Source organism: Buteo buteo, chromosome 19 (assembly GCF_964188355.1).
Source record: "Buteo buteo chromosome 19, bButBut1.hap1.1, whole genome shotgun sequence".
In the NCBI taxonomy this organism is placed as follows: domain Eukaryota; kingdom Metazoa; phylum Chordata; class Aves; order Accipitriformes; family Accipitridae; genus Buteo; species Buteo buteo.
The window spans coordinates 14,527,239-14,552,261 of NC_134189.1; the positions used below are offsets into that span (position 1 = coordinate 14,527,239).

Sequence of the window (25,023 nt, forward strand, 5' to 3'; positions counted from 1 at the left end):
TTTAGAAGTATCCCTCTCTAGCTATAAAATTATGAAAGAAAGATAGTACTGACAACTCGAAGAGGAAGAGAAAGTTTGTATTTCCACAACTGTTTGGGTTTGGTACCCATACCTCCATTTCCCCAACCTGGTAATTACTTGATCAATATCTAAGTAAATATAATGATGAGATGATTTATAGGAAAGATTAAAGAAATCCATTTGTATCACTCTTTGGCCTCCTTTAGGAAAGAAGTGTAAGATAATTAAGTCTCAGCTTTTCTTTAGGTGTGGCATCCAGAGATTGCTTGAGTATGAACCAGATAGATTAGTTTTATACTATCTTTTTAGTTGTTGGTTTGCCTTGACTTTGATATTTTGCAGGCTGCATGGTATAAACCGGTATAAATGTATATCAACAAGTGGATGAAACACTCCTCTGGCTCAAATCCTGCCTAGTCATTAGTGTTTACTCATTTGTAGTCTTTCATTTCATAGATGTTTCATTATTGTTTTCTTTTAGGAGAGAATTCAGGTTTTGATAGCTTTGAGGGCACAAATACAGTTTTTATGCATGGAAAATATCATTGCAGTTAGGAAATAAATGGTGTAATATATTCATTAATTTTGTTTCACTGAGGGATTCTTGAAGAGATGTGGTATAAAAGGTTTTGGTTTTTTTTGTTGTTTTGTTTGTTTTTGTGTTTTGTTTTGGTTTTTGTTTTGTTTTGTTTTTTTTTTTTGTACTGTGCTTTGGACTACAGAATAAAAAATAAAAATCAGCCCATGAAAGAAAAACGTGTCCTATGTGTGTGCATGTATGTTTTGGCTCTGCCTCAACAAGTGTGTGCCTAACTTTAAGTAGGTGAGTAATCTTGTTTGGTTGGTGAGGAGCATGCTTAAGTATCTTGTGAATGTTAGCACTTAAGAATGACTTGATGTGAAGGTACTGCAGGAAACAAGGCTAAGTGAAAGCCTTAGAATGGAAATGAGATGTTCTTCTGATTAAGACTAATTTCTACCTTTGGAGCTTTATCTCTAAAATAACTCAGCAGTCAGGAAGTTACAGAATTTAATGCTGTTTAACTCTACTATATTGCACCTTTAAATTTTTATTTTCCTCATCTTATGTAAATTATAGCGTATTTCTTTTTTTTATGGCTATGGTAGGTTATGTAGGGTGAGCAGTGTAAAAGCTGAATTCCTACTTGAAAGAACGAGGTCACCTCATGTAGCTACATGACTCCTGAATGGTGTGTCAGTCATTGGATTTTATTAATGACTGGAGCAATTTTGAGTTTTATTAATGCAAGGATAGATCTAGATTTTTCTCTGGATAAGAGCATTCAACTGCTATGGACTTTAATAGGAGTTTTACTGCGGCTGAGATAGTCCAGAATCTCGGACCTCTGCAATGCTCAAAGGCAATCTGTATTCCTTTCACCAGATCTCCTGGATTTGGCAAACCTCAGAAAAAATGGATCTCTTCAGCACTTAGTGTGATGCAGTCTTAGGAAGGTCCAGAGCAGAGTTTCCTGCAGGGACTGCCACCTCAGCTGGACACAGCTGTGATTTTCCGTCTTGGTAGTTCTTGGGCCAACAAAGGTGTTTCTTGTTTTTGTAAAACAACAGGGTACAAGTTGTGTTTAGCCATGGTGGAGCATGGTATTGTATGTGTTGTGGAGACTTTGACTTCTTCATTGTGCCATCACATGCTGTCTTCATAAGACCTCATTCAGCAGGCAGTATAAAATTAAAACAAACCCCTCAAAACTCCCCAAGATAAGCACTGCCCCACCCCCCCGCGAATACTGCGGCTTAGGGATTTAGAAGAAATGGCACAAAAATGCAGTGTCACTTGCAAAAGCATGGTGTATTTTCCCAGAGCTTTGCCAAACCTTCTGTTCAAGCCAGTTAGTCTACTGAAGACTCTTAAACATGTCTGTTGATTGTGTTGATTAGGTAGAGAACAGGGAAGGTGAACTGTGTATTTGTCTAATTAAAGGCTGATTGTGAAGCCAGCTCATTTTTGAGAGATCTTTCTTCACCTGGTTTAACAGATAAATGAAGTTTCTCGGACCTTGTGATACCAGCCTTTTGTCTTTTGTGAGTATATAGACATTTGGAAGTTTTGTCTTTTCACTGCTGCTGTAGACGAAAGGGGATGGGAACCACCGGAGCCACTGAGCAGCTTCCCAGTTGGCTTATGTTACTCCAAGTGGGATATCTGAGCCTATTCTCCCAGGAACTCCCTGCAGTTCTCCTGTTGAGGGATTGCTCAGAGGCAATTTCCAGTCTCACCACACACTGCCCAAGCTGCCATCATTTATCCTGGCTATTACTCAGAGGTGGCTGTTCTATTACTCTTAGTCAAAAAGTGGCTAAGTACATGTAAAGGCAGACAAACAACCTGTCTTCAAAAACTGTGTAAATGCACTCCAGCAGCTATGCAGAAATAGCCAAACATTTTTGCATCTTTGACTGGAGGCAGCCAGCAATCAAGGAACTGTGCTGGTCTACAGCCAAAACAAATAGGGAATTCCCTCAGATATTTTTTGTGAAGTGAATCATGAGGACATAATCAGGTTTGGCTCCATATTAATCGGTGCAGTTTGGCTATTAAAATTCTCAGTTCTGTGGCTGATGCTTCCCAGGCTGTTCTCAGGATTGCATTACATTGATTGAGTTACGGTCATGGCAGCAGGATCAGGTGAATGGAGCAGTTTTCCCTGCAAGTGGAAGCAACTCTTTTCCCTTAATGGGACTTCGGATGCATAGTGCAGTCTGCCCTTTCTCGCTTGGGATTTTCTTCCTCCTCACGGAGGAGTCACTGGAAAAGAAAAGTAGCTGCTAGTCAGCTTAGTCAGTGGTGAAAAGTACCCAGCAAATGCAGCAAGGATAGAGATCTGGTCTGCTTTCTAGATCATCCTTACTCTAAAGCTGTTCCATCTTTGGTGCCGCCTTCATTCCCACCCATAAACATTTCTGTCTTTCCAGTGCCTGTGGTAACCATTTGGTCATTCAAAGAATCCCTTGGGAGCTGAAGAGGCAGCATCTTCCAGGCTCAGGGGCATCATAACTGGTGAGATATGCTATTGATGCTTTTATATATATATTTTTTTTTTTCCTGGAGGTATTTTCTCTTCAGTTGAGAGAATTGCTATCATGAGCAGCACTTTAGTGTTAGCTCAGTTTCCTTTGAAACTCAAGGTCTGATGTGGAAAGAGGCCATTCTGGGTGGTTAGTTTTTGGTTTAATTTAACACATTGGGAAGATACTTTATGGCAGTCTTTGACTGAACTGACTGTCAAAAATTACTTGGGTATTTGGGAGTTTTGCACCTTGATGTTTCCTTTTGTTAGTGTTTTGTGTGCTAAGGATTATGAGTAAGTATGTGCGTGGTAATCTTGCACTCTGAAACACTGGAGAAATTTTTCCACGTTGTGCCTCCCATGGTCTCTGGACATTACCTGAATGGAAAGGGAGCATTCGTTCCCTTGAGAGGCCTAACTCTTATTTGTCTTTCTCATTAAACCTACACGCGGTCATCTCTGCACACACACATCAGTTGTACACACAGGGTACAGGCTGGGGTAATTATTTCAGCTCAACAGCCATACTAGTCTGTCTCCTAGTGAAAGGTTATGAATATGGAGACTATTATATGTCATTAAGATAATGTTGCTGAGTATGTCAGCAAAATCAGTGACTCTATATTCCCTAGGTGTTCTGGTTTTAGTTTGATAGGAACATGTAAAACAATTCTGCTTGCCAGGTGGGAGGAAATTTGCCTTTCAAAAGACCGTTGCTTCAGCACTTGATAGGAGTCTTGCTAAGCAATGATAATAATAATAAGTGTTCCCAGGTTACACTTGTTTTATAATTGCTGTTTAGCACAGATTGCTCCAAGTGAGGGAACTCCATCATTCTGACTACACAGGTGGAGGTTATGATGTCACGTGTAGCAAATTCACTGATCCAAAAGGATGGGGCATTTATATAAAATAGTAATACAATACAGAGTTATAGTAGCAAAGACTAAGGAAAATAATTAAAAGGGATTTAAAACTTAAGTGAAGAAGCCAACCATGATGAGGAGGTGAGGAAAGGACTTGCCTTGAATGGTTACCCTGTTTGTTGAACACCTCTCTGAAATGACTGGCCACTATGAAGGGCTGTGTCTTTGATGAGGGATATCACAGATCTGATTTTGAGTTTTCCCATGAGGTTAATGTTTTTGTAAGTGTCCTAAGAAGTCACGGTCATATACATGGCAGAACTGATGGGCTATTGTGTCTGCATTAACTCTTAGCGAGTGAAAAGCAGATAAAGAAAGAAAAGCAGATAAATAGCAGAAATGCCTTTGAGTTGTGTTGCCTGTCTTGTACCATTTTTCTAGTCTGCCTTTTATGATGACTGGTGTTCATCAGGCAGATATAAGAGTCCCAAGCAGGGCAGAGTCCTGAGCAGGTACTGAGTTTGTGTGATCAGTCATAGCTTGCCTGCTCTTCTGGGCTCTGGCTGTCACACCTTGTGTCAGGAGATGAGGGAAAGGGGAGGCAGAGTGAGCTGGGCTAAAGCCAGGAGTAATGGAAACCTGGAAGTGATAGTTTGTTGAACAGTATTGGCTTCCAAACACTTTTTTTATTTGCACGTAGAAGTGTAAAGGCTCCAGTTTCAGTCCTTGGGAATAATTAATCCTTAAGCAGTGGAAAACAATGTTATATGCGATTGGTGAGCTGTCCTGACAAAGGCATGTCAGAGTAAAATGATTTTTTTGAGGCTGTTAACTATGCTGACTAACAGAGTTGGTTAATTCTGTAAGGATAACATTTTGGGCAAATTCCCAGCCTCCAAATGCCTGCAGGCAGACTTGTCCATATTTGTGGTATATTTGAGGTCTAGTGTTCCTCCTTTGGGCTATATATTTTAAGAAGAAATTTTAATGGAAGGAAACATTGTTGCAGAGTAACAGTCTTCTCTAAAGCACTTTCCAAAGAAATGTTAAGGTCAAAGGTCTTGTTTTTTCAGGGCAAAAGATGTGAATCCTCTAATATTTACTCAGTTATAAATAGCGACGGGCAAGGCTCTAAGGATGGATTCCTGGGAGATTGTATCAGGGGTGGTTATTCCCCGAACTGAGCAAAGGCAACAGTTGTCTTTAATTGTTGCATTCTCTTTAGCAGAGAGAACAGCATTATCATTAAACAGATAGCAAATTATAACAAATTTGTGAGTTTTTCATTCCTCTGCTCAGGTGCCTCTTATTTCTCTTCGGTCCCAACAAGAACAAAAATGTGTTGTATTTCTAATAAGAGATAGCAGTTTGACAAAGGGGGAATCTTCTTTCTAAATATTTTGGTTCTCCAGCCACAGCAGCAGTGATGCAGATAATATTAGTGTTCGGACCATGCAGATGGTAGGAGAAAGTGCAACCTGGTGCAGTGAAGGACTTAATTAGGATGCAGGAGGTGCTGCTGTTGAACGACCAATTGGGCTTGGGCAGGTAACTGCATTTATCCATGCCTCTCTTCCCCCATCTGTAAACAGAAGGGAAGATTATTACTTTTCTTTGAGAGCTGTTATTTGAAAGTGTTCTGTTACTTTCAACAGAAAGCCAAATCTGCTAATATTGCTAATAAATGGATGAATGTTAGCTAATTCAATTAACAGATCAGTCTGCCTCCCACAGTGAAATTCAGCCTCTTACAGTGCAGGTCTTATAAAGCTCAGCATGCAGTATATACATCATCAAAGAGTTAACATGAAACCCAAGTGATGCATAAGCCTTGCTAAACAGGCTGAAAACCAGGGCCTTCATATAATGCCTTGACACTTCCAAACAGAGTTATAGCATTTGAGGTATGTTTATAGACTCATGGGTCTGTCTGGAACTACAGGGCAGTCCTGGTGCATGTGAGGCATCTGCCTCATTAATATGCATCACCAGAAAAATAATGCCTAGATGTAAAATTTTAAAAAATAAGACAATGCACAGCATTAATTCTTAGAAAAGGAGTGCAGTTGCTGGTTTGCTTTCTAATTTTCTGTATCAAGAATGAATGTATGGTAACTAAACTGACTGGAAAATGTGTTTGGTAGGAGATGCATTAGCTAAGACCTCAAATAGCAAAAAAAAAAAAAAAAAAAAAAAAAAAAGTATTTTCCAAGCACTGATGTGGTTTTGTGTAGATGTATGTTTTTCTGTTAGTACTTATTGGAGAAGAAACATAAAAATTGGCCTTTAAGAGTTATTAGGTATCATTCCAAAATCTTACAAAGTAGCGTTATTTTTTTTTTTTCTACCTACGTAAGACAGGTATTTAACTTTTTCTGAAGTTGTGGCTAAACTCCGCAAGATGCTTTAAAGTTTAAGGAACCTAACAGATATCCTATTGTAACCTGTTGTGTGCTATCGACACCCAGAAAATTACAATTAATACTCAGTACTCTTAAAAAAAAAAAAAAAAAAAAGTCACAGGGATTAAATGACAGAATTGCTGCTTTTTTTGGTTGTTGTTGGTACTATCATAAATGCTAAAGGCATTCCAACCAAGGGCATGTGGCTGTGATAGAATTTGTTGTACAATCAGTTTTAGGGAACAGCCTGTGCCTTGTTAATATAATCCATAAAAGGCTTTCAAACTTCCTAAAACCAGTCCCTTCTGTTTCCAAGTCTGCATATGATCTCATAGGAAATGATCTGGGAGAGGCCAGCTAACCCTTTTGCATAATCAAGGTGGCATTGTTCTTTTAATGCCTAAAGTGACTTGTTTCACTGATATAAGCTCAAGGATCCAGTTTTCCACTGTTGCCAAATCCCTGTTATCAGACTTCACAATGATTTCAGTGGCGTTAGATTAAAGAGTAAGTGAGAGGACTGAACTGTGACTTAAAGACTGGCCTTGATAATGTCATTCATTTGCTTTGTGACCCTTTTTTGTCTTTCTTTAAAAATCCTAAATCACTTGCTGCCCAGTAAAATTTGAAAGATGGAAATGCGAATACATAACATGAGTGGGCAAGGCTTATTTTTCAGTGGGCTCAGAGGCAGGTAAGCAATCTGCACCTTGCCAAGTTTCATAAATGGCAGTAGTAGTGAGACAGTGAGGAAAATACCTGCCCTGCATATAGATTTGATATTGTAAAAACTCATGTATACATTAGCAGTAAATACAGAAAGTGTGTATTCTTGTATTGGAGCCCTTTAAAACCTTCACTTTCTGGGATGTTTACAAAAATGCCGAGTGCTTCATACAGTGTATGTTCTTTTATATCCTCAGGATGCCCGGGATTTCCTTAATATATCTAGCCCAAGAAGGGAAACACTCCAATGAGCGTCTATCTCTGAAAGCCTTGTACGGCAGCTAGCGTTAATCTTCATTGGCAGGGAAGAGAGAACAAAAGTGTCTGGGTTTTCTAACTGTGCAGAAGTACAATTATGGTCTAGTTCATGTGAATAGGTAGTAACTGTACTGAACTGAAATTACAGTGAGCCTAAGCAGAGGGCTCTGTGGCATTCTGCTTACTGCAGAGTTGTTAAATTTGGCACTCTGCTCTGGGCTCCAGTCAAACATTTTCTTAACCATATTAGGTTATATGGAAATTGGCCAACCAGCAATAGGCTTTTGATGTACTTATTGTTTGTGCTCATATTTTATGGAGTAGACAGCCACTGTTTTTCTTAAAAACTAGCAGGTTTAATAAAATAAGACAAATAGAACCCTTTAAAAATTTTCATTACAGTTTGGTAGCAAAAAAAAGAGCATTTCCCAAGACAAAGGAACCCAAAGTTGACATTATTATAACACAAGTTTGTGGTTCCCTTGTGCTTTTCATCCATAGATCTTGATCACTCTGTAAATCCGATCCCAGTAAAAGCCCACTAGTTAATTATTATGCTGTTATTCGGGTGAAAAAGAGGAGTGGAGTGAACCTGACTGGGTAAGGCACAAGCGTACCAGTTCGCTTTGGCAGACTCATCCAAAGCCTGATAATCCCCAGCAGAATAACAGGGTGAACAAGTGGATCAATGACTCTCTAAACTGTTACAACAAGATTCGCTTGAGTTTGGCAGATGGAGTCTTCTGTGTTGAGAAGGTTCACTTTTGTGCCTGTCCAGTTTCCTGGAGAAAACAAAGAGGAGAAACAGAAGATACTAAATATTGAGTTGTTTAGTTCCCTCGTAATTGCAAATTATTCCGAAGCCAAGTAGAATAGGATCTGGCGTTTATTTTCATGATTGTTCTTCAGGATGGTTAGATGAGAGACAGGAGCCGCTGCCCATTTGGGACATTGCTCATCAGTACACGCAGGCTGGTCTACTTGTGTCAGGGAGTTCCTAGTCAGAGCTATAGCTTATACCGGGGTAGTGCAAAAGCAATGGGCCTGACATGTCTGTGTTGCTTCAGGGTTAAGGATGTCTGAAATTTCCTGAACCAGGGATAGAATATTCCACTGGGAAAATTTCAAAACTCATTTTCAACCTAAAATTTCTAAGTAGAGTGTTTTCAGGATTTAGCTGACAATTTTAGTGTTCTTAAAGGACAAAAAGTTGAGAAGCAGTAGTGTTGGTTAGGCATATTATCAGGTCTGCTCCATACTCTAGTAGATTTTGCTATTAAAATGACTTTTTTGATCAATAAATGTTTTCATAATTTTTAATTTACTATTGCTTCCTGTAGCTGTAAACTCTTGTTTCACTAATATTATTCTTTGCCCTTGCTAATGCTCTTCTAATACTTGCAGACAGTTGTCACGTCCCCTTCTTAAGTATTTAGTCGGTCGATGCATCCTTAGCTCTTTTAATCTCTCTTTGTAAGTCAGTCCCTCTCTGCTTGCTTAACATTTTTATGGTTCTCTTGTGATCTTCCTCCGGGTTGTTATTGTCATTCAGGAAATGAGTTCTCCAGAGCTGAATGAAGTATTCCAGGTGTGATCACCACAGAGCTGTGTTAGGGATATTACCTTTCTGCCCTGTGAGGTTGCCTTTGTATTTAACTTAATATTGCTTGGACTCTTTCTGCTACCATATCATGCATTATTTGATGTGTACTCCTAAGAAACGGTATTAAACAAGGTCAACATTACACGCTTTGAGCCTTTTGATTGTGAATTTTGATAACATCTTTCAAAGATGCAAAAATGGCTGAAGCCATGCCTGTGGTTTGTAGCTAAAGACAGCACTGTGCTGCCAGGAGGCTGGAGTCTTGTGAGTTCTGACCCTGCTTTTTGCTGATGATGTTTATGATCTTATACAACTCATTTGACTTCTTGACCCCTGTGTCTGTACGAGTCAGAGGATGATAATGCTATAGTAGCTGCTTTTGGTAAGGCTGCTGTGAGGGTCGGCTCAAGTTTGTACATGATCTGGAAAATATAAAGAAGTGGAAATGTAAAATATTTGGGCAAAGGCCTGCAGCAAACCACATTACGTGACCTGCAAGCTTATGTTGTCCAGGCTTGTGGAAATTGAGGAAGACCATCATCAAAATTTCTGTTTGCACATCATAATTTGTTACCTTGTTTGCTAAAAGAAGGGGGGGACTGAATCAAATGAAAAGGGTGAACTTTATATTAAGTGTAACCTCTGCAAAGTTCACTAGAGACCTATTGAGAATATAGTTTTAACATGCCCAAATTTGCTTTGTTGTTTTGCCCAGCTGTTGATTTTTATTTTGAGAGACCTGCACAAGCAAGTATACAATCAGCCAAAAATCTTAGAAAAGGAAGTGAGCCTGTCTTTTGTTTAGGTGTGTTTGTATCGGCACAAAATGAATGCAATATCATCAAAAAAATGTAGCAGAGCTAGGAGTGGAGCATGGAGAGAATAAAATATTATTTTTACATGTACTCTGAACTCATGTGAATGATGACGCTTCACAAATGCTTCTTCTGAACCCAGGCTGGTAATCCGCTCACTGGCACAGCATGTGGATTTACTGGATTAAAGAAAACTCTGTCATACCCTGCTGCATGAAGCAGATGCAGCTGGAGGCAGATTTGTCTAACTGTCCTCTGCCCATCATCTTTGTAAGATACAAAGCTGGTGAAGTTTTCACTGCAGAAACATCCAGTTGATGTTCCTTTGTGAGGAGCTGGTGTTTACTGGTGGTATATACCCGGTGAGGGGTTCTCAGAGTATTGTAACATATCTGAGATCCAGGCTGACTCATGGGCAGTCTTTTTAATCAGGTCCAGTACTGCTTATGTGAGTTGAGAAATTTGCAATAATGGTCCCTGAGGTTTACAAATACATTCATGATTTATAGCTTCAGTAAGCTAAGTTTATATTTGGAAGTGAATGCTCTGAGGTGGTTGGGGACAAACATAGCTGAAAAAAAGTTTTCTTAGTGATAGCTGAATTTTTCACTGTATGTAGCTGCTTATAGTTTGGTGATTGAAAGATTACAAAACCACTTGTGTGAAAGTTACTGCTCAGGTGAAGGCTTTTGCCATAGACTGGAGCCATGGGTGAGGACTGAAAGGTGTGTGAAAGGTTTGAAAAGTGAAAGGAGGTTGTGCAAAAGCACATGAGCTCTTGGGGCAGGAGGGAGGAGGTTCTAGGTGACTATTTGTGTTCTGCACTCTCACAACACATCGGACTAAGACAAAATAGATGTAAATGCAGCCTCAGTGCTGAATTCACTCATGGGAAATGGGGGGAGGGGAGGCTAGAGAGAGAGAAACACTTCTGTTGGTTCCCATTTTAGATCCAGTACAGAATGGAGCTCTGCTGTAGGGCTGTAGTTCAGCTCTTGCAAGAAGCATTTCTATGGAATTTTGCTCTTAGGTGGACTTCCCAAGAACAGCTACTGTCCAGAAGATATTCCAGCTAAAATCTTCTGAGAGCAGTTTGAAAATGTTGGCACTGTTTCATCTGAACTCTGATCCAACTTTAAGTATGAGAGGAACATGAGAGGTTCTGATTTGGATCTAAATGTATCCTCTCTACACTGTCCAACTTGCACATAAAATGTGCAAACAGAAGAACACCCCAACCAAGCAGCCCCCCAAATGGCCACTTATAAAGAATATGAAAGTAAAACACATTGTAGAGAATTTATGTTTGACTAGACTAAGGCATAGTTTTAACCACAGATAGTTATGAGCAGAGGACAGCATCTCCTCAGCAGTGAGAGGGGAGATTGTGGCAGGGTAACATGGCACAGAAACTAAAATGACCCACGCTTGCTGAAAGTGTAGCCTGTGTTTTGGCTGGCTTTTAGCAGCCTTAGCAGAAATTCTTCCTGCTATAGTATTGTTGTAGTCAGCGCTGCAACTAATTCAGTTGTAACTGGCATCTGCATGTGGACCTTTCCTTGGCTTAATCCTAGACTACCAGGACTGGGCTAGGGGATTGTGTCTCTGTGTGAGCAGAGACAGGAATTCAGCAAGATGCCTTGTTTTTCTGTACCTCAGTTTTCCTGTTGGGAATAACCTGACATGGCAGAACCAGATTAGGCAACATATGCTTGACCAGGAGGAGTATTTGTATGTCAGTGACCCTCTACAGCTCTGTTCATGTGAATATTTAGTGAGATGCAATTCCCGCCTGAAGTGTTTCCAACCTAAAATAAACAAAAATAGGCATGTGCAGAGAGGGAGCAGAGTTGCAGACTGCCTTGTCTGGGGGTCATAGAGTCTGTTTAGAAGAGGACTGGGTCTGGAGACTGGTCCCCAGAAAGGTCTTCCAGTGGCTGACTTGGTAAACCCCACGGTGGCCTAAATATTAACTAGCCTGATATAGGCAAAAGACAGTTTTGATTTAAGTTGAGGGGATCTTGGACCCTCAGAGGTGGTCCTTTTAAGGCCAGGTGACTTTGCTAAAGGACTCACCTGTATGAAATGAATATGCCTGTGACAGCAGGAAGGCTGGGGTGGTTGGGCTTACAGACAATTCAGGTCTTTCCCAAGCCTGAGCATGAGTCTGAATGAGCTGGCTACAGCCTGGACCCAAACTTCAAAGTCTTCAATGAACTTCTAAATAACCCAGTAGGAGATTTTGGGGTTTGATATGTTTTCCCAGAGGTAAGCCAGCAGTATGAAGCTGAGATCTGAATGTGTTCTGGATTCAGCCTCCTATTCTATGTGTATAAAAGGCAGCTATTTTGAAATACTGATTGATTATGGCCCACCTGTGTTCTTTTTGGGACAGAATCATGGTGTTTCTTTGGATGTTTTTTTTTCTTGTATGCCTCCTTCCATATGCTTATGGCATGTAACAGAGTGAGCTAAAGAGTTACTACTACATTTACTTGTGTTTTGGGGAGAAAAGTCTTCCTGTTGCTGTTTTCCCCCCTCCTATCTGTTCCAGAATTTTAGTTAATAATCTTGCCAAGAATTTGATTAAGTAGCTTGGATATAAAAGAAGATTTTGTTTTATGACTCTTGATGTGTAGATGTGCCTGTGAAGTTAAAGGTAAGCAGATCTCATGCTCCAGAGTGTAAGCTGAATGCTGAGGGATTCAGAAAAAGAATTCGCCTGTCTTATACTGCTTTTTATTGTGTGATTTGATAGGTGAATTGTGGATTTGTTTCATCTACTTCTGAGTATCTCATAGCCACTGTCGGAGGCAGAATGCTGATGTTGGTAGAGTAGCAGCTACAGCTGGTATCACTGATGTTATGCTTATGATCCAAACAAAAATAACAGATCAGAGTTCTATAATAATAGGAAAGGAATTTTATAAACAAATTAAATACGTGGGGAAATCCAAGTGAAAATAGCAGTGGTTAGGGGGAGAGTTTCAAGGACAGGAAATAGGCACTCAGTGAAAGTCAAAGCTAGTAACTGTCCATTGTATCTCTTTAAAATCTCTCTTTAAATTTTCAGTTCAGATTTTTTTGCTTTAAGGAAAAGAAATTGAATTAATGGACTTTAAAATTGTATGCTTGGCAAGAAAATGTCTGCATCTTGAGTTCATTATACAGCTATCCCAATCTGGCTTTAGATTGGGGTTTTGTATGTTGATTTGATTGTTATCTATGGTTAACAGAATGTCCATAGTCAAAGTATCTTGGGTTCTGGTTTTGTTACATCTGTCATCGATTTTTGATACCTTTTGGCTATGAAGATGTGCTGACTTGCCAGTTGAATCCTTAGGAATCTTTCTCTGCAAGTGCTTCTGTGGAGAAGGTAATGACTGTGCACTTCCTCCTCCTTCCTGTGGTCCTCTGATGAGCTCCAGCTTACTGCTGTTCTTGTTGAAGACACACATATAGCACTTATGCTGAAACTGGCAGGTTGCATTACAGAATATAGAAGGTAGGCTAGAAAAAACGTTGACAAGTAATCCAGTCCATTGTATTGGACCAAACCAGAGGTTACTACTTAAATAATTTTTGAGTGGTGCATTCTGTTCTGGAAGTGTCCCCTGCAGAGCTTAGCAGTTTGCCTCATTTGACCTGTAACAGTGTTTAATTATCCTTCTCTTTACGTAGTTTCCGTAAGTCTCTTAATTGATAGGGAAATTGCTTGTGTCAAGGGAGAAAATCAGTCTCCATTGCTCCATCTTAAGCACACTGTGTCTTGTCTTGCCCTCAGTGGATATGAAGAGGTTATAATTCTCTTCTTTAATATATGTGAGGAGAATTACCATGTCTTTTAGGCTCAGCAAACCTGACCCTTCCAACCTCTCTGTGGAGACCATGTTTCCTAGATCTCTGAAAACTTTTGTCATCCTCTTCTGGACCCTCCAATTGGTCCACATCTTTCCTGAAGCGACGTATACCTGCAGATGGACTCAGGACTCCAGACAGGAACTGACCAGTACTTAATAGGAAGGGAGCGCTGTTTGCAATTGCTGTGTTTCCAACCATATGACATTGTTCCTACAGTACGATTCACTATCAGCCCTGGCTGTTGGGTTTTTTTTTCCTTTTTATTTTTAAGAACTGAGAATTACTGCCTCATTTAGTAAATCACTATCTAGTGTTTGTGAAAGCAATTATCAAACCACTATCATGTTTTTTGGAGAGATTTAGCATGCAAATTTAGAAAGCTCAAAGCTGAAAATTGCCTGGCTTTGCATGTTGTTATACTAGTCAATAGTGCTTTCACTTGCAATTCCCAACTTTTATATTTTTTAAGCTATTAATAGCAAAATATGTGTCAATGGAGAATCTTGATCTTTTTGATCAATGATTTGGGCTGCCTAATATATTCAGCCACTTCATGACCAAGTGGCTTCACAGCATAGGTCAGGCTGAAAAACAAACAGGCTGAAATAGGAAGGCAAGCCCTAGAGCAATGAGGGAAGTGGAAATGCATGCATGAAATGCTTCAATGAGTTTTTGCAAGTGATTAGAGCAGCCATTAGAGAAGCACTTTAGGAGAGCAGGATGGATCTGGAGCCAAGTTTCTTCAACACATGTGGGCGTGCTTCACATTAATTTTTAATATCTGGGTTTAGAAACCTTGAGAAAGAAGAAGCAATGCTATGACAGAAGAGCAAATGTATTTTGTTGAAAGTGGAGTGAGTCCTGTGGAAGATGTCATGTTATTAGAGTGGAAACCATGCTCCTTTCATATAAAACGAACACTTCAAGGTGAGGTGCTTGCTCCTCTAATCCTCCTTGCTACCCCATGACTGAAAGACTTTGGAGTCTTTGAAGTGAATTTACCATAGCAGTGGGAGAATCATCCAGATCTCCTCAAGCTTGGCCTTCTGGAGGTTTCCTAGATGCCCAAGATGATTGTTAATGAAGAGGATAGCTCTTATCACATATGTCTCCTAAAGTAGTAAAATGACAACATCTGCAATGGTAGCAAAGATATTGTCAGTTCCTAACATCCATTTGCCACAGTTCGAATATGCTGAATTCAGACCTTGCGGGGGAAGGTCCATATATGTTCCTGAATGGTACTGAGCCATTCACTCTATTCAAGCCAGCTTTTTCTCCTTTGTAAGGAGGGGGGGGGATGAAAAAGAGTGTCTGTCAGTATAACTATGCAGTAGAGAAAAAAGCTTTGGAAATACAAGGCTAAGGAAATATAAAATTGGACTTGTTATTGTAATGAAGCATAATGGTAAGAGTTCACAATGGGTCTGTTACTATAATCAAGCAGAGAAAAGGCTCTAATCCTTTGAAGAATACAAGTTTTTTACATTATTTGCCCAGATGTGGGTGTGATGGATGGGGCCAGATGTCCGTGGCGCAACTTTGTGGGCTCTGTGTGGGTCAAGCTGAATCTGGCCAATGTTCTCAGAAGAGACTTACCAAAGGGATAAGCTTTCTTGCACTGGTGACTGCCTAGCTACAGTATTCACCTTTAGAAATAGCAAAATTTACTTCTTAGGGTGATAACTGATACACTATAGACTTTCACTCTGCTAGGAATAGGAAATAGCTGCTGTTTCCAACTTTCCCATGCACTGAATGAATAGCAACATATGTTTTTAAGCTCACCACCTTGTCTTTCTTTTTGAAACTGTGCTGAAAGTTTTCTGTCTGAACCTAGGAGTATCTTGTACACATTACTGTGGTACGTACATACATAGACCTCAACTGAGTGCTAGGTGTTTTTAATAAAATTCCATTTGTGTATTAGGCACATTTACAAAATTTTAATTGAAATCCATGGAAACTTGAAATAACCTTTTTCAATAGGCTCTGGATTAGAATAAACATATTGGTAACAGTCAGTTGTGTGAAGGTAAATACTTGTTTTCCTCTTCAGTGTAACAAGAGTGTAAACACATCAAACATTTACTTAGAAAAATCAAGTGTTTTCCTTTTCCCTCCCCACCCTTTCCTCTGGGGCATTGTTAGAGCGTGTACATATTTGATCTGACCCAAACCAAGGGAACTGAAACAATTTTTTTCCACTGACTTGATTGGTTTTGGTCATTTCCCCAAGGCTCAGGCATGTTAGTCGTGTCACTTTTCTTTCCTCAGAGCTGCCTTTTAAGAGTTTGTGTCTGTTACAAAGGCTGTAATGGATATTCAAGGAACATTTAAATAAAACTGTGGAAGGTAAAGTCCCCATCTTACCAGTAGGTCATGGTTTAGTGATAAAGTTAGTTGTGCATTAGGGCTCCTAGTAATTGATAAGAAACATTGTAGTTGGATGGTGTAATGTAACTGTAACACAAATTCTCTCTGCTGATTCCTGTTACTAGCAAGCAAACTGACTGGTTAACTTCATAATGGCAGGATTTTTGGTGGATTAGGTATTGCCTTTGCATGCAAAGCGGGCACAGAGTTGGTGTAAAAGTGTAATGCTAGTGTAAACTCCATAAGATAATAGGACAAACCTGTGACCACAGATGATCACATTTGCAGGCTTTGGTGGTATGTTTGTGCACAAACCTAGTGATTGTGAAACCTCAGTCTAAGTGTAACTGGTCAGCTGGTTATGAATTCAAACTTCCTCAGTTATCCTTAAAATTACAGGTGAACTAGTGCACTTTCAAGGAGTGTGTCAATGAAAAACTAACTGCTCGCCATTACCATTTTGTATGAAGGCTGCTTCCATCTCTGCCCTTTAAGCGCTGTAAACACCCATTAAAGTCTTGCTGTATGATATCAATAATATATTTTTAATGTTATTTTTCATTATATATCATATGCCTACTCTTGAAATCTGGTTCAGATGACTAAAATACACATGTAAAAATGGAAAAAGGGTGAATCATTTAAAATATGTTATGAATTATAACAATGACACCTCAGATATTACTGTCCCTGTTTTGTAACTTATGATCTTGGAGTTTCTAGGTGTACCTGTTAGATCAGGACCTCACAGTGTTGACATAAGTGATTGCTTTTGTCATACTGAAAGCATTGCCTGTGCTCTGCAATAGTAATGGTGCTAGGAAAAACAGGATGAGTTGTTTATTGATGTTTACATAAGGCTGACATTAGACTTGAGTGTCATGGCTGCTGTAGATGTGCCTTCGCCACAGAATTTTCCTGTCTCTAAATACAAATAAAGTGAAGTCAGCTAAAACACATGGCCAGTTAAAAACCCTCCAGGGTGGAGTACGGCTTGGCAAATAGAGAGCTGAATTGCATCTTAGAGGACCAAGGTTATCTTCTCACTTTTCAGACTTTTTCCATCTCTCAAGTGGGAGGGCTTTGAATAGCTTGTGTTAATTCCCTGGGATTTGATCCTGTAATGTGTCTCGGTGAGAAGCAGCTTGAAGCAGGTTTCGGCACATCATGTTACTAAGCTCTTAGTTTCTGGGTGGATTATACAGTGCTGGAGTGATTCATCCTGAAGTTTATGTTGCAGTTAGGCAACCTTTAGGTTAGTATGTTGGATGCTGCATATTTCATGGTTGATTTAGCTGGGTTCACAGAGCTTTCTGTAAACCATGAAGTTCTAGAAAGAAATTTATGGGTTTGAATGAGTAACCAGTTACATAGGGCAAATGGCACTGTCTCCGATTACCATATGAAAGGAAGTTTGGGTTTACCACTAATTGCAGATAAAAATTAATATTTGCAAAGGAGACATATATGATTTATTTATAAGTGTGTTCTGTTTCCATAATGAAATTTCCTTTGGGTTTAAGTACAGTCATTTGGAGGAAAAAGCGGAGGTCTGTGGCTCATTAGTTTCTGGTGGTTGTCATAAGCCATTAATCAATTGCCCCTTTTACCAACATAGGTTCTAATTCAGCAAAGCATTTAGGCACATGCTTAACTGTAAGCATGTGTTTCAAAGCACTTTGCTAAATCAGGGCTTTAATGTGGTTCAAGCTTGCTGCATATCTTTCCAAATCTAAGGTTACCTTGAAATGACAGGAGTAGCTAATACATCAGGTAAGGTGCCATGTACCTTCCTCACCTGTCTTTCTAAGAAGTCATACACAAGGGAAAAAAATGGGTCAATTTTTCCCTCTGCCCCCTTTCCCTCATCCTCTTCAAATCCTACCTCAAATGGAGGCTTCTGTACTGAATAGTAGGGCATGTGAAATGGTAACAAGTCAGGAGCAAGGAGAGTGAAATGAGGGGAAAGCAATTTCCACTTGATTGTTTTGAACTCTTTGATCTCTGTTTTTGCTAAAGCCCACTTGACTATGTGGAGGAAAGGGGAAGGCAGCAGAGCTTTATTCTGATATGGCAAGATGAATCCTGGTATGCAGGATTTTATAAGTCTAGGTAGGGTACACGTACACCTTAATCAACAGAGGAGATGTAGAGTGGGGGAAACTTGAATTGAATTCTCCCAAGCACTTCTACTCTTGTGAAAATTACAGTGGGACTTTCAGTAGTGATGAAAGGTAAAGACTGAGTATTATGTTCTCAGTCCCAGTCTTGTCCACTTTGGTGCAAAAAGGATGCAGTCCAACCACAGCTATCCTGCAGAGAAATTCCCTGGCAGAAGTAGCACCCCAAGTGGCACAATGCCAGTGTAACTGGCTCCCATGTCCACCCTTCCCATTTTTACTCCAGTAAGAGAAACCAAGGGACCTGAGGGTTTTTTTTCCATATGTTTATTTATACATGGTTCATAATTTAGTAGAGATGATTAAGAGCTGTCAGAAATTACAGAAGTTACTAGACCAATATGATTTTTATGTATCAGCAGGAGGTTGGATGCCTTGAGAGCAAAGGCAACCAGTCTTACAGTCCCTTCAGGATTTGTTTGGCATGGGGGAGAGTATAGTCCTTATGCACTTTTTCCCCCTTTTTTTATGGAAGTTAAAGCTCCCCAGCAGTGACAGCAATGTATCACACATAGACCTTGATTCATTACGGACTTCACAGTAGGGATGCTGCCTGTTGATCATCAGCACCACTTTTTGATGAACATAGGTTTCCTTTGGATTTTCTCCTCTTAAATGTTGCTGCCACTCAAACTTGTTTTGCTTGCGAAATCTGGCATCACCTCAGCCTGAGGTTGTATGTGGGAAGGAAAATGACTTCATTGATTCATGTCTCCATTTTCTTCCCTTTCTGTATTTGACAGCAACGAGAACACGTGATGGGACGTCGCACATAAACCTTTGCTATGTACATTACACAGATGGAAATGAAAACTGAGCTTTGCCTTTCAGACTGAAGCAAAGCCTCCATTGCTCGTAATGGACCTTGACTCTGCAACATGCAGTCAATAGATTAGTGTGGAAAATTTTGTGTGCTTTCTTTGACTTTCTATTGGTATTTTCTCTATCCCAGAGAAAAGAAATCAAAACACTTTCTATTATTTGTATTAATAGTTTTATACCACACTTGTGAGGAGCTCAAGCACTGTTTATGTTGAAAAGCATTCCAAGATCTCAAAGACTTAAAATCTAACCAGGTGAGAATCAAAGGGCAGCAGGGGAAGAAGAAGCACTGAGGCAAACCCCTGCCCCCAGTCTCACCCCAAATCACGTGGCAGAGTTAGGCAAATAAGTCTCATCTTCAGTCTCAGGTCACAGCTTTCTCTTTTGGTGGAAAAAAGGGTGTCTTTCAAAGGCTCAAACTGTTTTCTGTAGCTTGACTGATGATGGTGGCAGTGGCTGTCTCCTTAGCATGCTTTTCCTCTGGGACCCTAAATAGAATTGTCACCTATGCCAGTGGTGAAATCTTTTTTATAAAGATTGTTTTGCCACCCTAGCATGAGTTACTGAGGCAGGTAAAAGCAGAGACTCTCTGTGGTGCTTTTTTTTTTTTCAATTTGGAACACGTTTCTTTGAATGATTTTGGTTTTGGAAAGTCCAAGCAACACTTATGGAAGTTTTAAGACAGTTCTGAGTTTTCCTTCATGCTTTGAGCATGTGTTTGCTTAGAATTCCTACTTGCCTTGTGCTTTTTTTTAACGTGCAAGAGGTTTAGGGGGTTTCACATCTGATACTTCTGCTCTATGGTTTGCTGAGCACTGTGTGTTTGGGTATTGCAGATCTGTCAGGAGCAGAAGCTGTGGGCTCTGTGCAAAACAGTGCACAGGGCAAGTCAGTCCTTTAGCCTATATGTGTATACAACTTTGAAGCAATCACTTGTTGCTATTTGAGAATCCTTGCTCTAGAGAAAGCAGCATATCTGAGGAAAGGGATCATTAATAGTGAAATGATTAATTATTTGTCAAGATAAACCATCCAGTCCTGACAGATGCTGAGCAACTATAGGTGGCACTGGAAAGTGTGAATCCTTAGACATCCGCAGAAGACACTCAGTAACAGCAGAGATGTGACCTTGAATAATTAAATAAAATGCCTGTATTTGTTTCTAGTCCATGAAGTTTAACAAAAAAAGAAAAGTGAAAGGATGGAAGGGGAACAAAAGGAGAAATGGTGGGATATGTGTGATTAATACAGATTTAACTTTGCTGTCTGTGATGACGCTATGCAGTGATGAAGTGGATGTGTTCCGTGATTTATTTTCTTCTACTTTAAAGTAGTGGAGCTTTAAAAATGACTAATGAACCTCCTTTCAAGGTTCATATCTATGACGTAATTCATATGTGCAGGAATCTTCTCTTCCCCTTAACTGCAGCAGAAAGTTGAGGGTTGCTCATCCAAAGAGCGTTAGAGGCCAAAGCAGAGACCCTGGACAAGATCCAGCACAAATAGCTGCATTCCAGTGAAAACAGGAATCAGATGTACAGTGCACATGATAGTCTAATTGGCAGATGCTATTTACCATATGTTAATTGCAAGTTGTATTGTAAGTTATGATGTTGATTAAGGCAATAATTAGAGCAGTTCTGTGTAAGATGCTAAGTCGTTAAAAATAATTGTTCTAATAGAAGCATTTTTATCAGGATACCATTGAAACTTATTCTTTAGAACAAAACCTTGTTAATGTGCATTGTTCATAACTTCAACTGATGCAAACTGGAATAAATAAGACTAGTTTCCACAGAGAAGTTATTACCTAACCAGCCTCTGTTGTACTTTTATGCCATGGAAGATAGTATGGTTTGTATGTTTGCACACTGTACTTTTGTGCTACGCATACTGCAAGATGTATCAGTGTATAGTCATCATGGAACTCTACTGTAAAGATGTATTAGTGTATAGTTATCGTGCAACTCTACTGTAAATGCAGAATCACAGAACAACTGAGCTTGCAAGGAACCTCTGGAGATTTTGTAGTCCATCCCACCTCTGCTCAAAGCAGGGTCAGCTAGAGTAAGTTGCCCATGCTTGTGTCCAGTTGGGTTTTGAATACCTCTAAGGATGGAGACGCCATGACCTCTCTGTTGAAATCATAAGGTTCCTGTTGGACCGTTTCTTCAGCTTGTTGAGGTCCCTCTGAATAGCCGCACAACCATCTGGTGTATCAACTACTCCTTCCAGTTTTATATTGTCTGCAAACTTGCTGAGGGTGGACTCTTCCATCAGGCAAGTCATTAATGAAGATGTTACACAGTATTGGTCCCAGTGTTGACGCTGGTGTACACCACTAGTGACTGGCCTCCCACTGCATTTCATAACACTGGTATCAACCCTCTGGGCCTGACAGTTCTTCCAGTTTTCAATCCATCTCTTTGTTCATCTATGCAGATGTTGTATGTTATGAGACAGGTGTCAAAAGCCTTACTAAAGTTGTGATAAACAACATCCACTGCTCTCCTGATCTCAAAATAATCTAAAAAAATTAGACTAATTTGTCCATGCTTGGAGTGTAATGTCATCTTTAAATGTAAATGAGTGTAACTGGGAGTAAAAATTAGGTTATCTAAACCTGATTCTTTTCAGTCTTTGTTGAAGGAGATTTTTTTTTTCAAAGATATTCAAAGATTTCAAAGAACATCTTTTATTCAAAGATACAAGGTGCATAAATCCTATTAAAACTTATAAGTTTTAGGCACTTAACTGTTATTTATGCCTTCAGAAATCTATATTTTGTGTCTCCCTAGAAACATGCATGTTGGCCAAGCCAAGTGCTTGTCTGTCAGAACTCATTTTGGAGCTTGAGAGCAAGGCAAGGGTGGGCTGCAATCTTGAAGTACTTCTTCCAGGGCTCTGTGATCAAAGCTTCTCCATGAAGACCACTTCAGTACTTTATTGCCAAGTTTATTTTATAAAGGGCTGGTAAATGATCACAAGAAGTTACAGTCAAGTTACTGATATGAACAATGTATCTTACAGATATCAGTAGAAAATAGCATTGCTCATTAGTCATGGTAACTAACAACTCATTAACATGCTGATTTCTCTTTAAGAATATATTCTATCCCATTGTAAACTGTTTATGACTAGAACCCTGATAATTCTTAGTAGCTTGTTTATTAATATTTAATATTAGCATTATCTGTGTTTTGCTTTCTATTATGTTATCCTGCATCAAGAACAAAACTCTTGACATTGAGAGTTTGTATTTACTTTGGTGAAGTAGGTTGGACTCAATGATATTAAAGGTCTTTTCCAACCTAAATGTTTCTATGACTGGTTACCCTGGGTTTGGTCTCCTTTAAAACAACTACTTGATGCAACCATCTGTGGGCATAAACAGGGATTGTTCTCTTAGTTACTAGGAGCAAATATTATAATACATAGAGCACCATATCCCCAGTGGGGATGCTAGTATATAAATGGAGCTCAGGTTATGTCTTGTAGACAAATTTCATTTACAATCTGGACGCTTAAAATCAGTCTTTGAACTGTGCAAAGAGTGTGACAAGCCTCATGTTTTGTATTGTCTGTGTGGTGTTGGGTATTTCATAGTAGAGGAAAGAGTAGGGGAAAACTGTTGCAAGAAAAGGATCAAAATGGTGTTCTCATCCTTCAGACCAATCCAGCAGGCACAGTGCTGTAGTTCCTTTCTAGTACATAGTGGTCCGAGGATTTCTTCTTGTGGGAGACCAGCTGCAGCTATGGCTGTGGTAGTTTCTGTCATTAAGGCTGAGTGGTGCCTCAGCTGTATCTCACTGCTCACACTCTTGAAAGGACTTCTGTTCAAGTAGCTGGGCTGGCCACCTTCACGTGGGACATATAAAGACATCCCAAAGGGAACAGAGCTAATCATCTGATTGCACTAATGAGCATAGTGGGGAAGTAGCAGAAAGTGCAGAGGCAGAAATCTCATATGACTTTTAGCATATAGTCTTATTCTCAAAAACGTACTGAAAACCTCACTGTTGGCACATGCTTGTGGGTACAAGAGTACTCGCCATGTGTAACCACACTTCCTTTATACCATAGTGCTGAGGTTTCCCTTTGCATTTAAATTGGAAAGAAGCTGACTTTCTATGTTCTACAGTCAAGTAGTCACCCAGCACTATGTCATTATAACAAGTTTTTAAGCTGTACCAGCAGAAATGAGGAAAAAGGCTTCTTTTTCTCTCCTTAAAAAAAACAAACCAAACCCAAACAAACCCCCAGTACTTCACACAATCTAGTGAACAGTGTGTATTGCTTTCAGACATTGATTTATATCCATTCTCTCAAAGTGGAAGGAACTCCAAATAGGGGAAATCTCCATGTTGAAGGAGAGGCTACTTTGATTTACGTCATCTTCAGAGTGTTCGGACTTCCAGTCACACTCAAGCTCTCAAACTGAAATAACTACATCTACCCAGGGATTTGTAAGGGCTTAGCTGCATCTGTTCAGAATTGTACCTGTCATTGAAGTAGTGCAGCTTTCTCTTCCTAGATGAACCTGTTTGCATATCAGCTAAAGGCTGCAGTTGTAAAGGCAAGATTGAACTGGTGAAATTTTATGTGATTTTTTTTTTTGCTTTTCTGCTGTAGCAGGAAAGTTTACTTAGATGGTGTGATCCATAATTACTTGGCTGTGGATATGTTACCAGGGAGGTGATGTGTGGGGCACCAGAAGAGAGCAAACAATTCTATGACTGCTATGTAGGACCAAACACTCTTTGTATTGAGGCAGGTATTTGAAAACGGTGACAAATCAATCCACAGAGAATGGAGTCATTTTTATGAGTGGTTGTCCTAAAACTGGGAAATCTTGGTTTGCAATTGGGTGGTCTGAAGTGCAAACAGTTCAAGAAAACTTGAAATTTCATGTCAGAGTGTAGATGTACACACCACATACTACTTCCAAATGCGCTCAGGGAATATCTTACTCTTTAAAAGAATGAAGAAAGTAGATAAGTGGATACTTTTTAAGCTTTGCATCCTGATTTCAAGAATCTCAGTGGGGCAAGAACCCTTAAAGTCTGTTTGAAATTTTATTAGATATATCTTGAAGCAAGAATGTTGCACAGTTTGGGGGCTGATAAATCCCAGTCTCTACATTAACTATATGTAGATTTTTGACCATGTATGATCTTTCAGACGTTTGGTCAATTACCAAGCACAGGTGATCCTACTTGCAGTTCCAATAGGGCACTAAAGATATTGCTGCTGTTTTGGGTGCTTAGAACAAGACTACTTGGGGCTTGTCTGAAGCTTCTTCTCTTTTCTCTTTCCTCCTCCTTCCGTTATTTTTAATGGTTTGAATGTCATGTATGGATGTATAAAGAGGCTATTCAATCTGTGTAAAGTGTGTGCTTTGGTTCTGGCTCAAACAAGGAAGCTGACAGCAAGGGAATTGCTATTTCTAGAGAAGACAGCAGTTTATCATCTTCTGCCACATTTGCCACTGCCCTCTCTCCCTTTTCAGAGCATACTATTGAAAGAATTTGACAGAAACCAGTTTTGTGTTTCTAGGAAATGAAGCATTTGTTTCTTTCTGAGAAAGTTGCTTCCCCCTCCCATAAAGAAAACCAAATGGGGGGAGGAGGGAAGCTGGTCCACTGTTTGACACACTGGGAGGCCCCCATGTAAGGTCTTCATTCAGAGAACATGTCTGTGACTGTGCAAGTTATTTATTTTACCTTTGTTACAATCGGCTTATTGTAAAATGAGAACAGAAATTACTGCTTTCTTCATAGGTTTGTTGTGAGATTGAAAACTGTGATTCACTCAGTATTGCAGTGGAAATCATATGCATACCATAGACAGAAACAAAAACTTTACTGTGGTTGAATGTTGACTAAAAGTGATTAGAGATATATTTGTGCTTGTGTATTGCAAGAAACCATACAAACTTAGCCAGGGAAAGAGATAATATATTACCTGAAGCCTTCCCTACATGGTTTCAACCACGTTCCTCTCATGCTGGGATGCAGCTCTTTTGATTTCCCATAGATATGCA

At 39.6% G+C, this 25,023-nt stretch overlaps 1 protein-coding gene across 9 annotated transcripts in view; it reads left to right on the forward strand.

Moving 5' to 3' along the window:
* CALD1 (caldesmon 1) overlaps positions 1-25,023 on the forward strand; it is a 198,696-nt gene that overhangs the window by 38,538 nt on the left and 135,135 nt on the right. For 7 of the 9 annotated variants that reach the window (XM_075051280.1, XM_075051279.1, XM_075051283.1 and 4 more), the window contains exon 2: positions 2,977-3,061. The exons of the other annotated variants lie outside the window; for them this stretch is intronic. The gene's annotated coding sequence lies outside the window, so the exon portion shown is untranslated. The remainder of the gene's footprint in view (positions 1-2,976; positions 3,062-25,023) is intronic. 9 annotated transcript variants of the gene reach the window in all.